A 14593-nucleotide genomic window follows, 5' to 3' on the forward strand; every position below is an offset into this window, starting at 1 on the left:
AATACATTACCTACATTAACTAATGGAATGGTCACTGGTTCAAGTCTCGGCTGGGCCAGTTGGCATTTCTGTGTGGAGTTTGCATGTTCTCCCTGTGTTCATGAGGTTTCCTCTGGGTGCTCTGATTTTCCCCACAGTCCAAAGACATGCGCTATAGGTGAATTGGGTGAACTTAATTGGCTGTAGTGTGTGTGTGTGTGTGTGTGTGTGTGTGTGTGTGTGAATGTGAGAGTTGGTGGAATGTGGAATATCGGTGTTTCCCAGTACTGGGTTGCAGCTGTACATATGCACATATGCTGGAATAGTTGGTGGTTCATTCTGCTGTGGCGTGTGGCGCACCCTGATAAATAAGTGAGTAAGCTGAAAGGAAAATGAATTAAGGAAATAACTAATGGACCATTATTCTGAAGTGTTAGCAGGAAAACTGAAATTCATTGAGTAAAATACACTGGTTTGTAATGACATGAATGAGAAATTACAAAAAAAATTAACACTAAATATGAATATTTTTAGCTAATTTGCTTGTCTAGATAATCTTTATGTTTTTTTTATTAATCAGTGCAGATCATTTATCAGGAATTTATCGTGTGTGTAATTGTCCCTGTGTCTTGGTAATTGGTAAAACATAAAACTGTGTGTCTGTACAAGACCTTGGCCTCTGTCCCAGGATGTAATCCACAACTTGAATGTGATATTTCTGAAATCAGATAACGCCAGGACGGTGCCGTGATGTAAATCTGCAAGTCCATAGCGAGGCCTATTGAATTATCTAGCCACTAAATATGACAAATAACTGACTGAGATTGTAATACATGCAGCGTAATGTAGTTCTCAGCCTTCCTGTGAGTGAAGGACTCAAGGCCTCCCAGAGGAGAGAGAGAGAAACAGACATGACGGACCAAGGTGACCTTTAGATGAAGACATTTTTGATGGATTTGTTATTCTATGACATCTTTCGAAAGAACAGAGAGAGAGACAGACAGGGAGAGAGAGAGGTCACCTTCTCTATGTATATACATGAATAAACAGTATACATTATATATATATATATATATATATATATATATATATATATATATATATATATATATATATATATATATATACAGTAAAAGTAAGATTTTAGCCCTCCTAAATTATTAGCCCCCTTCTATATATTTTACCCAATTTCTGTTTAGCGAAAAAAAGATTCGTTTTTCAACCCATTTCTAAAGCCAATAGTTTAATAACTTATTTCTTATAACTGATTTATTTTATCTAGGTTAACTAGTGTAATTAGAAAAGTTAGGGTAATTAGGCAAGTTTGTTCTGTTTTGCAGACAATAGAAACAAAATATTGTTTAAGAGAGCTAATAATATTGACCTTAAAATAGTAAAAAAAAAAAAAAAAAGAATAAAAAGTGCTTTTATTCTAGTCAAAATAAAACAAATCAGACTTTCTCAAGAAGAAAAAAAAAATATTATGGGAAGTACTACAGATTTCTTTTTCTGTTAAACAGCATTTTGGAAATATTCGAAAAAGAAAAAAAAAATCCCAGCAAGGCTAAAAATTTTGATTTCAACTGTGCACTCACCGGCCACTTTGTTAGGTCCAACTGCTTGTTAATACAAATTTCTAATGAGCCAATCGCATGGCAGCAACTCAATGCTTTTAGGCATGTAGACATGGTCAAGACAATCTGCTGCAGTTTAAATCAAGCATCAGAATGGGGAAGAAAGGGGATTTAAATGACTTTGAATGTGGCATGGTTGTTAGTGGCTGGTCTGAGTATTTTAGAAACTGTTGATCTACTGGGATTTTCATGCACAACAATCTCTAGTGTTGACAGAGAACACTTCGAAAATATCCAGTGAGCTGCAGTTCTGTTGGCGCAAATGCCTTGTTTATGCCAGAGGTCAGAGAAAAATGGCCAGACTTGTTCCAGCTGATAGAAAGGCAACATTAACTCAAATATCCACTGGTTACAAACAAGATATGCATCCAAACTTGCGGCAGATGGGCTACAGCAGCAGAAGTTAAAACTGAAGCTACAATTCACACAGGCTCACCAAAAATGGACAATTGAAGATTGGAAAAACATTGCTTGGTCAGATGAGTCTTGATTTCTGCTGTGACATTTGGATGGTAGGGTCAGAATTTGGCATCAAAAACATGAAAGCATGGATCCATCCTGCCTTGTATCAATGATTCAGGCTGGTGCTGGTGGTGTAATGGTGTGGGGGATATTTTCTTGGCACACTTTGAGCCCATTAGTATCAATTGAGCATTGTTTCAATGCCATAGCCTACCTATGTATTGATGCTGACCTTGTCTTCCCCTTTATGACCACAGTGTACCATGACATGTCATAAAGCGCGAATCATCTTGGACTGTTTTTTTGAACATGACAATGAGTTCACTGTACTCAAATGTTCTCTATAGTCACCAGATCTCAATCCAATAGAGCACCTTTGGGATGTGGTGGAATGAGAGATTTGCATCATGGATTTAAAGCCGACAAATCGGCTGCAACTGTGTGTTGCTATCATGTCAATATGGAGCAAAATCTCTGAGGAATATTTGCAGTACCTTGTTGAATATATGCTATGAAGGATTAAGGCAGTTCTGAAGACAAAACGGGGTCCAACTCCGTTCTAGTAAGGTGTACCTAATAAAGTGATCGGTAAATGTAAACTGGTAGATAATTTAAATAAAATCAAAAGTATGAATCTACAAAACTTTAAAGAAAATCATACTTAAAATCTTGTATTTAGGTTAATTTTTTTAGACACCTGTGTTGTGGCGCATTTAAATGCTTTGACAGTTTGTTGCATCTTAATGATGTTTAATTGACCCTGACTCTGAGAGCAAGAGTCACACTGTGTTCTCTGGAAAACAGTTTAATCCTTATAATCCTGACCACATTTCCAAATGGTTTTGGTGATTCATTGTAAAGTACCAAAGCCAAAAGAGCAAATCTGCAAGTATAAACATATTGATATGTTCAGAACAGAGATTTGGTTGGTTAGCATTTGGCAACTATATACTACTCTTGGCTATCCATCTACAGTATCCATCCATCCATCCATCCATCCATCCATCCATCCACAGTATCCAACCATAATATTTATCTGAATATTCATTCTGTTTATTCTTTTCATTATTCTTTTCACCAATCATCTATCCATCTGTCCATCCATCCATCAATCCTTCCGTCCATCCATCCATCCATCCATCCATCCATCCATCCATCCAGTTTCTGTCCATCCACAGTATTCATTTATAAGGTTTCTTTTCATGTTATCCATCCATATTTTTCATCCATCAACCCATAGTATCAATTTATCCATCATGTTAATTCATCCACAGTATCCATCCATCCAGTTTCCATTCAATTATCCATCCATTCATTTACAGTCCCCATCCATTATATTTATATCCATATTATCCATCCATATTATTCCACAATACATTCATAATATCCATTTATGCCTCATGTCTATTTATCCATCCATCCATCCATCAATCCATATTTGAGTCTTTAATTTTATTATATGTGTTTTTAACACGTTTAATTTTATTCTCTCTCTGGAGGATATTGGATATACATTATGAAACAATGACCAGGAAGTGAACTGACTGTGTGTTTTTATCAGTTAAGATTTAAAGTACAGTTTTGGAGTAACTAACCAACTCATGGGATTCTTGGAACAACTTTCTGACAGAACAGCAAGTGTACCAGAACTTGTTAATTGTCAAGTCAGGTTTTCATTACATTATGTGTCATCGTTTCTGGCCTGATGCTTCTCATAGCAGCCCAACTTCAACCTCCTGAGACTAAGTGCAAAACTTCTCCAGATGAGAGCAGAGGGACGACTTGAAATAGAGAGACTAAGGATATGGGACATAACATGCAGTAGAATCAGAAGGGAGTATTCAACGAGAGCATTCTGGGGGGGGGGGGTCAATGGTGTAAAAAGTTTTTGCGTCTCGGGGGATTTTACACGTTTTTAGCCCAAAATTTGGAAATTTTGGAAACATTTAATGTGTTTAGGCAGTTTGTTTACTCGAAAACTGCATTTTTGTGGCTCAAAATGCCTGAATTAAAGATAGGTTTTAATTTTCTTGAATTCTATTTTACGCATAGTAAATACAGCACAGAGACACAATAACACAAAGCGGCACTTAGCAGAACACAAATCTTATCAGAGCAATTTAAACAAAATGCTATTGGCTGTATTTTAAAAGGGGAGGAGCTACTAAATATACAGCACCCCGGCTTGTCTTTATGGGCTCTATTTTGACGGTCCATGCGCAGAGCGAAAAAAGAAAAGGGTGCAAACGCTTTCAGGGCGTGTCAGGATGCGTTTTTGCTGATTTAAGGACGGGAAATCTACCTTGCGCCGCGGCGCATGTTCTAAAAGGGTTAAGTTTATTTTCTTAATGAGTTATAGGTGTGTTTTGAAAAAAAAAACAATTAGAGTCTCATCTCCCATTCCCTTTAAGAGTCAGCTGCGTCGCGCCAAGAGCGCATTCGCTATTTACAGGACGCAAAGTAAGTCTAAGTGGAAAAAAATGAGCATTTCACAAGCAAACAGTTAACAGTTTTTTAACAGAAAACTGTTAAACAGAGCATCTACTGCGTGAGAATGAGAGATAATGGATCACTTTCACTTTCGCTCGTGGATAGGGAAACCTTTACGCACAGACCTCAATTAGGCAGGTGGGCAAATCTAAGTTTTTAATAAATCTTGTTTTTAATAAAACAAATATAAATATGGATATAATAAATAATACTGCTAATAATAATAACATTATACAAAAAGCAAATTGTTATGAATGAACTGAAAAAGCCTCCTGAGATGAAGAAGACATAAAAGCAGTGATTTTTCATATTTATGTAGGCTAGAAAATAATATGTTTTGTAATATTTTAATCCTTTATATTTATATTCTATATCTATTCTTATAATATACTATATATATCCTTAATATATACATTTTTTCATATGTAAAAATATTTGCCTATTGCTCTCTTGTGCGTATTAAGCAGTGTGTAAGCGAGGCGCAACTCTGCGCCGGAGTTTAGACCGGGTTAGTTTTGGTCTAATGAAAAATCTATTGTAGATTCTCAAAATAGCAACGCGCCAGCGGTCCGCCTCAGAACGCCTTCCTTTTTAGACCAGAACACCTATGGGTGCAAAAATGAGCGCTAATGCATTTGCTATTTAAACAGCGTAGCGCAACGCCTCAAAACGACTTTTGCGCCAAGCTGAAACTACCAAAAGACTACTGCGCAACGCCTTGCGCCACACTACGCCGGGCATATGATAGGGCCCTATGTTTCAATTGAAATGTTGTCACCATTCAAACAAATCTGCTTATTTCAAGCTACTTCAGAGGACCAGTGAAGCTTTATATGTTCACAACAGCAAGGTTGCAGCAATGGTACAAGCAGTGGAAACAGCAGAGCTTGTTTGATTTGGCTGGAATCACCACAGCTGTAGGGAGGTGTGGGAAAAGCAGAGAGATTTCACCCCGTTCATCATTCGAGCATCTGACGTAATAACAATCACTAATGGCGCTTATGAGAAACATTCAACGACCTCATAAAAATCACACCAGTTCTGAGGAAAACCTGCTCGTGGAAACTGGGGAGACTTCACAGAAACAAAACAAAAAATGCTCTGTCAACATTTACTCACTTTCATATTGCTCCAAAAACCTGTATGACTTACTTTTCTCGCAATTTGAATGTTTTCATTGTTTTTGTTTATGGAGACATTTTTCAAATCTTAGTTTGTGTTCTGCAGTATACAGTAAATAGTATAATGCAGGCGTGGAATGAGTAAGCGAACATATGTTTCAATTTACAGCTTTAAGAGTTATGATTAAAAGGCACCTGGTTTATGTTAGGAACTAGGAAGAGCTAGTCACATTGGGTTTGTGATTTTGTGATTATAAATGTATAGGTAGAGCATTCATCCCTGCAGGCACAGGACATCAACATGACCTCATATTAACGTTGTACCACAACGTCATGGGGACGTTGTATTTAGTTTGGAAATGAAAATCAGGGTGACGCTGTGGCGCAGTAGGTAGTGCTGTCGCCTCACAGCAAGAAGGTCGCTGGTTTGAGCCTCAGTTGGCGTTTCTGTGTTTGAGTTTGAATGTTCTCTTTGCGTTCGCATGGTTTTCTCTGGGTTCCCCCACTGTCCAGAGACATGCGGTACAGGTAAATTGGGTAGGCTTACTAGGCTATACTGCGTAAAATTGTGCTGGATAAGTTGGTGGTTCATTCCGCTGTGGCGACCCCGGATTAATAAAGGTACTAAGCCAAAAAGAAAATGAATGAATGAAAACCATCAGGCCAGCATCAATGTCCAATGTCCAACCTAAAATCAACCAAATATCAATGTTTAATCATGTTACATCTTGTGGACGTTACCACTATGACATCTGTCAGGCGTTGAATTTTGGTCACTTTCCAACACAACCTAAAATGAACCAAATATCCACGTAATTTGACATCATTTATTGGACGTGAAAATAAACTTGCCCTTTAGACGGTGGCTAGATCTGATGTCATGATCTAATCTAATTTTTGTGTCTTATGATGTGGTGTGTCTGCTGGAATAAAAACAATTAAAATAAAAAACAAACACGCATTGTATTTTGTCCATATTTATAGAAGCCACTAAATAATATTAAAAAAAGTGATTTTTATTTAATTTATTTTTATCTCAGATTTGCTTGATACAAACTCACAAATCTACATTTCTTTTCTCTGAATTTTGAGATGTAAAGCTCAAAATTGTCAGTTATTAAGTCTTAGATAAGACATATAAGCTATATGAGATGTGTAAACTCACAAAAAACTCACAATTGTGTGAAATAAAAAAAAAGAATTGTGTGATATATTCAGTACTCCTTTTAGGGTCAGTGTCTAAAACAGGAAACTACATTATAACTTGCAATTCCAACTTTTTATCAATTCTGATAAACAAAAAAAGTCACAATTGTATGATATAAACTGGAATTTGTGAACCCTTTGCAATTTCGAGTTTACATCTCACAATTCAGAGAAAAAAAAGCTCAAAAATGTGGTGTTTATGTAATGCAATTCTCATATAAAAATTACCTAAAGCTTTTTTTTTTTTATTCAATGGTGGGAACAGGCTTTCATACATATTTGACCCAATGTTGGATTACGAAAAGTCAGCATTTTATAAAGTTGATTTATTTTAATCATTTTATTCATTTATTCATTCATTTATTTTATTTTATTTTATTTTATTTTATTTTATTTTATTTTATTTTATTGATTTATTTTTTAATTTAATTATTTTTATTTTATTTTATTATTTTAAGTAACCATACATTTTAGTGTTCAACAACTATTACCATGGTGTTTGTTTATATATTTAGCGATTTATTGATTTATCAATTTAATGATTGATTTGTGGCTTTATTTTAGTTTATTTCACCATACATTTTAATGTTTAACAAATACTACCAGTGTGTTTGTTTATGCGATTTATTGATCTATGTATTTAATTAAAAATTTTTAATTTTAATTTAATTAATTAATTTATTTTTGTTATGTCACCATACACCATACATGTATTTTAATGTTCAACTAATACTATCTATGGGTGTATTTATTTATTTATTTATTTATTTATTTATTTATTTATTTATCTATTTATTTATTTATACTCTTGCTGCTTTAACAGAGAAATGTGCCCTCCATGGGGCAAATAAAGATATATCTAAACTTTAATTTTAATTTTAATATAAATTAAATTATACCCTGTGTGTTTACTTATATTTTTTTTTGTTTTTTTTTTGTAGTAAATCAAGTGCATCTAATTCCAAAGCTCTCCTCCACTATATGTAAGCAGTTTTTAACCAGAAAAATCAGAGCCGTGAAGTTGAAATGACTGAAAAGTAATTTTTCACAAATAAATCTTGGTTTTTATTATCAATCCGCAGAAAGAAACAATGAAAAGACTGTGTGCATCAGTTGAAACCAGCTATGACAAATGACTTATTTAACCCAGAAAACAAAATGTTATGCGGTTCATAATTTCGTAATGCTATAGTCGTGTAGTTTCCTTTTCCTTTGGCTTTGGTCTTAATTTATTATGCCTCTAATGAGAATTTCCAATGTGCCTCAGAAGATGAAGAGTCTTTGAACAAACAGTGTTCTAATTGCCGGCTCTGTCCTCCCGCAGGCAAACCTGGGTCAAGTGTTGTGCTGACAGATACTGTAGAGATGGAGAGGGGTTTACACAACTCTAATTCATAGCTCACTGTTAACTGTTAAGTTACCAACACCAAACTTGTTGGAGTCTTGTTGATGGACTTTAAAATATCTGGAATAATGTTCTTTTTCCACCCATTTGTCAGATAAAACTATAAACTAACATTTTGTTTTTACAAATACCATAGTTACTTCTCAGTTTTGTGGCCACAAATAAAAATGTTCACTCTGAATTTTGTAGTTGGATTGATACACAGTTGTTCATTTAAATTGAATTAAATTTTCATTAATTCATTTCCTTTTTGGCTTAGTCCCTTTATTAATCTGGGGTCACCACAGCAGAATGAACTGCCAACTTATCCAGCAGTTTTTTGAAGCAGGTGGCCTTTCAGCTGCAACCCATCACTGGGAAACACCCATTCACTCTCATTCACACACATATGGACAAATTTTGCTTACCCAATTCACCTATAGCGCATGTCTTTGGACAGTGGGGGAACCCAGAGCACCCGAAGGAAACCCACATGAACATGGGGTGAACATGCAAAATCCACACATAAATGCTAACTGACCCAGCCGGGGTTCAAACCAGTGACCTTCTTGCTGGGATTTTTCACCCTTATTTTATTTTATTTTATTTAATTTTATTTTATTTTTTTTTATTTAGAAATGATAACATTTATTTTGAAATTATATCCTTTATATATAGGATTATATATTTAGCTTTCTACTTTTAATGCAGTTTAATTTAATTTGTACAATTTATTTTCATATGAACCGTTTTATAAAAAAAAAAAAATATATATATATATATATATATATATATATATATATATATATATATATATATATATAGCTTTTTTTTGCATTGTACTTTATTTTAATTAGAAAGGGTAACACTTTTTTTTATTATATCCTATATAGTTTTTGAAGTACTTTTTTTTTTTAGCTCTTTACATTTTATTTTATTTTACTGAAATGATAAAATGTTAAAAATTATTTCTTGAAAAAATGATATTATATATATATATATATATATATATATATATATATATATATAAATATATATATATATATATATATTCAGCTTTTTACTTTTTATTTTATTTTATCGTATTTAATTTTTTTGTCTATTTTTTATTTTATTTTGAATTGTAAAAATTGTTTGTAATTAACCAATATATAATTAAAAAATAATAATGTTTTTAAGCTTTTTTATTTATTATTATTATTATTTTTATATTTATTTAAAATTATATAATTTATTTGCTTTCTTTTACATTTATTTAATTTAAATTTTATTTTAATTCAAATGATAAAAATATTTTAAAATTTTCCTTTTTTACGTAATTTTTACATTTTTTTGTTTTGTTTTTTACATTTTTGATTTTGAAATGAAACTATTTATTTTGAAATTATCTATTATATGATAAAAATATATATATGTAAAACTCCAAATATATATATATATATATATATATATATATATATATATATATATATATATATATATATATATATATATATATATATATATATATATATCTATAAAAACACCACATAATGTAAATAAGTTGTCATTTTATAAGAATATATGTCAATAACTTAATTTTGACAAAAATGTCAGATAGAACCTTATAATTCTAAGGTGACGATTTATATATATATATAAATATTCATTCATTCATTCATTCATTCATTCATTCATTCATTCATTCATTCATTCATTAAGCTTATAGTTAATATCCAATGCCAAGGTGCATGGATCAATCCATCCATCCATCCAAAACAATCAAACTGGTTGTTTGTATCTTGCTCATTTTCCAAAAGGCTGTAATATACTTGAATATAAAGGGATATTGCAGAAATCTGAAGCTATCTTTACTGAATGTTTAAATAAAGATACAGAACTCCTTCAATAAAGATGCCTTTCAAAGAATAAAAAAGAGCAGCCTCATTCAGCAAAGCTAACTAAAGCAGGACAGATTCTGCCACCAGGTTGATTTAGTTTGTGTTCTGAACAGGGGATTTCATCACTGATCTTCAAATGTCTTCAATGCGTGGTTGTTTCGAGACGGGCCCTCGAGACAGAAGAGCGAGATGTATTTTGTTGGATGAGATTGATATATTTTTAGATGTGCTAAAAGCTCTGGGCGATTCATTTATCTCTTTCGTTCTCTGGAGAAACAGCTAGCGTTAAGATAGCGCCACAAAAAGGAATCTAAACTGTCATCTCACGCAGCAGACTGTGTGTGTAATTAGACACAATGCTGGGAAATCACTCTTTGTTTTCTCTTTTGCTATTTTTGTCCTCCTCTTTCTCTATTTCTGTTCCTCGGAGTCCAAGTTGTTCATAAATAATACAGATAATCCATCTTTGTTTTGATGTCAACCTTTGCTCGGTTGAGTTATGCGTGTGTTTGTGAGTGCGTGTTTGTGTGAATATATAGACACTTACTGTAAGTCACACTTAAAAATGCATGACAGTCTTTGCATTATATATCAAGTATCAAAACAAGTGTACTGTAAAAATTTTTTGTAAATAATTTTTGTATTTTACACTGTTTATTTAAGCTTTTGAATTGCGTTTTGAGATCCTAAGATTGGATTTTTACACTTGAAAAGTTCAAAAAGGGACTTTTATTAACATTTTTAATCATTTTAAGTGATATATTGTCTATTAATAGTACATTTTCTGCTATTTTACACACTTATTTGTCTATATATAGTATTTCTTTAACGTTATATTATTTTTGACGCTACCTGCCGAGTGCATCTAAGTTTTTGGGAAATGCTGAGTTTTTTTTTCTCTCATTCGCCGTGCGGTATCAAACATTGCATTAAAAATACACGCTTAGAGCAGCTCCTCGAATCAAATATCTCTCAAAGAGCCAAACTGCAGTTAAAGTCCACCATTTAATAATTTGGCAAATAATTCGACTACAGATGTCCATGTAAACGCAGTCACTTTGTCCCCTGTGTGTGTGTGTGTGTGTGTGTGTGTGTGTGTGTGTGTGTGTGTGTGTGTTTTGACTCTGAAAGTCAGCGCGCCCAAATAGACACTCCCACATCATGCCTCTTTTCTTCCTCCGACACTCCCCCCTAAACAAAGCTGGACACGCCCACTTTTCTGACTTTTTCCAAAGTAGAGGTGTGAAAACACCCTGCTGAAACGAGGGGGTTTCATGGCCCTTTAAAAAATGAATAAATGTCACTTTATTCAACTGTACAGTTGAATTTTCAGCATCAAAAGTTGATCAACATCCCATAAAGCAATTCACAATGGAAATAAATGGAAAACACTTGGAAACTATTAACACATATATTTTTACAGTGTGGAATTAAAGAATTAAAGTCACTTTACAAGCAAAACTTTTGAGACAAATAAGTTGAAACAGTAGAGAAACTTTTCGAAATGAAGTCTAAGAGGCACAGAGTGTTAGTGGAACATGTTTATAATGTAGTTAATGAGATAAACTAATGTACAGTAAATGCTTCTTGTGGCTGTTTCACCCAAAAAAACATGTACAGTGAAATGACCTAGCAGCAGTGTGAAGGCCTTAATAAACTCACTCTCTCCCATTTTCAAGTGGAGATCTCTGGGATTTTGAATGGGTTAGCAGGCAGAGTGTTATCAGAGCTAGTGTGTGTTAGGAACAACTCTCCCACTAAGATACATCTGTTGTTCCATGCCTCAGTCAATCTATCTACACTATTGAAAATATAAATATGATCAGTTAATCATGGCAGTAGGGATGTAACGGTATTGTAAATACCGTCATACCGCAATATTAATTTTTTTCGATATTATCGTAGTCGCATGACTCGGTAAAACTATAGGTCTTCTGAGAAAATTTGCTCAGGCGAATGAAGCGAACGGGAGGTACCGGAAACTACAATTCCCATCAGCCCAGGCTTAGCCATAATCCCTTGCGGTCTGTTGTCGCTACAGATCCAGTAATGCGGAAATGGAGTGTGCTGCTAGAAGCGGGGATCAAAAAGAGCTGTTGTCGCGCGAGTTCTTATCAGCTGTGTTGTCGCGCGCGTACTGAATAGCGGTGTTGTCGCGCGAGTTCTTATCAGCTGTGTTGTCGCGCGCGTACTGTAAAGCGGGGACGGAGGGTATGTCACGTCGCGGGGGCACTTTTGATCATTTTGGAAGGGAACTTTCTATCCAAGACTAAAAAGGGCATGTGCACTGCACAGGTTGAGCACTGTGTGTGCACGTGCCTGCAAGTTGGGGAATACGACTAATCAGTCATGGGGACTGCAGAAACACAGCACACTGTTCAGATTGATGCAGACATGAGATCTCTATCTCACTCATGGTTTGTCCTCTCAAGTGGGGGAAAGACAATGCACAACGTTACCCACTGCTGTCAACCTAGGCCAAGTCATATCTCTCTGTCCCAGAAACCTCAGTCCCAAATGAGAGGGGTTTTTTCTGTTGCAGGGGACATTGTAAATACCCAGAGATACCAGCTTTTACCAGATTATATTTATATGATAATTTTCCTTTAAACCCATCTCTATCTAAGTGAGTGAGTGATTAAATGTTGAATGAGATGAGTTTTCAACACTACTAAATTGAAACTTAATTTTTTTACATGGTTTAATATTTTTTTTGTTATTAAAATTGAAGTTCCTGTTTCAAAGCTTACAGATAGATGACTAATTTGTATGTCATTGACACTTTTGGCACTTTTTTGGAGTAAGTTTTGTTTTTTCCTGTAAATGATTCAATAAATAACGTACCGTGACATTCATACCGAGGTATTACCGTACCGTGAAATTCTGATACCGTTACATCCCTACATGGCAGTGTATGTTTTATGATGTTTTATATTATAAAAATAGGTGAACTATGCGTGAACTTAATTTTGAAGCCATACAAGGTGCTTTGGTGTAGATTAAGTTAAAATTACCTAAAAATAACTGAACTAAAATATTTGCATTTAAAAGAAAATTAGTTTGCCTTTTGTTCATCCATCTATCTCCATCTGTCCATCCACCTGTCCATCCTTCCATCTATTCGTCCATCTATCTGCCTATTGTTCACTTTTTAGTGCATTCATTCATCCATTCATTCATTTATCCCACCCATGTCCATCTATCCATCTATCTAACTTATCTAACTAATTCATCTATCTCTCCATCAATTATCCATTAATTTATTCATGCATCCATCTATTATTCACTTTTTACAGTGCATCCATCTATCATCCATCCATCTGCCTATCCCTCTTTTTTAACATTGGATCTGTCCATCCATTCATCCATTTGTCCCTCCATTTATTTGTTTATCCATCCATCCATCCATCCTGTTCATCCATCAGTCCATCCAAGTTTCACTTCTTCTCTCCAACCACCATCTATCTGCTTATCATTCACTTTTTACAGCGCATTCATCCGTCCATCCATCTCATCCATTTGTCCATCCGCCTATCCATCTTTCTATCTCTCAATCAGTTATTCATAAATTTTCTTGTCGGCTTAGTCCCTTTATTAATCTGGGGTCGCCACAGTGGAATGAACCGCCAACTTATCCAGCACGTTTTTACGCAGCAGATGCCCTTTTAGGCACAACCCATCTCTGGGAAACATTCACACACACTCATTCACACACACACACACACTCATACACCTCATACACTACAGACAATTTAGCCTACCCACATGTCTTTGGACTGTGGGAAAACCGGAGCACACAGAGGCAACCCACGCGAATGCAGGAAGAGCATGCAAACTCCACACAGAACTGCCAACTGAGCCGAGGCTCGAACCAACGACCCAGAGACCTTCTTGCTGTGAGGCGATAGCAACTACCTACTGCACCACTCTGTCGCCTTTCCATCAATTATCCATCAATTTATTCATGCATCCATACATTATTCACTTTTTACAGTGCATCCATCTATCATCCATCCAAACTCCAGTTTCCCTACAGACATGCGCTATAGGTGAATTGGGTAAGCTAAATTGTCTGTAGTGTATGTGTGTGAATGAGAGTGTTTGAGTGTTTCCCAGTGATGGGTTGCAGCTGGAAGGGTATACGCTGTGTAAAACTTATGCCGGATAAGTTGGCGGTTCATTCCACTGTGGCGACCTCTGAATAATAAAGAGACTAAGCCAAAAAAAAAAAAGAAATGATTGAATGAATAGCTTATCTACATATGTGTATAAACGAGTCTTATGGATGTTGAGATGCAGGTATTCGTTAACAGACCTTAGGTGTTAGCAGTAGCCGATGGGGGTGTTTTACTGCAGATGCAGCTGCTCGCTGTGAAGTGAGCCTCTCTTAAATGAGTCCAGCACGTAGTGGGAATCTGTCTTTTTGGCCGTGAAAAG

At 34.8% G+C, this 14593-nt stretch overlaps 1 protein-coding gene and 2 long non-coding RNA genes across 3 annotated transcripts in view; 2 read left to right on the forward strand and 1 right to left on the reverse strand.

The window, feature by feature from the left end:
- Positions 1–14593, reverse strand: part of LOC147846482 (uncharacterized) — a 455407-nt gene that overhangs the window by 185727 nt on the left and 255087 nt on the right. The window lies entirely within an intron of this gene.
- The window catches only part of gpc1b (glypican 1b), a gene marked incomplete in the record, with an annotated part of 153224 nt that overhangs the window by 12669 nt on the left and 125962 nt on the right, over positions 1–14593 (forward strand).
- Positions 10210–13202, forward strand: LOC147846483 (uncharacterized). The gene is made up of 3 exons (XR_015478957.1): positions 10210–11732; positions 11803–11994; positions 13068–13202. It is a non-coding gene; the product is annotated as an uncharacterized LOC147846483 (long non-coding RNA).

The sequence above is a fragment of the Danio rerio genome, chromosome 2 (genome assembly GCF_052040795.2).
Source record: "Danio rerio strain M-AB ecotype USA chromosome 2, GRCz13ab, whole genome shotgun sequence".
Taxonomy (NCBI): domain Eukaryota; kingdom Metazoa; phylum Chordata; class Actinopteri; order Cypriniformes; family Danionidae; genus Danio; species Danio rerio.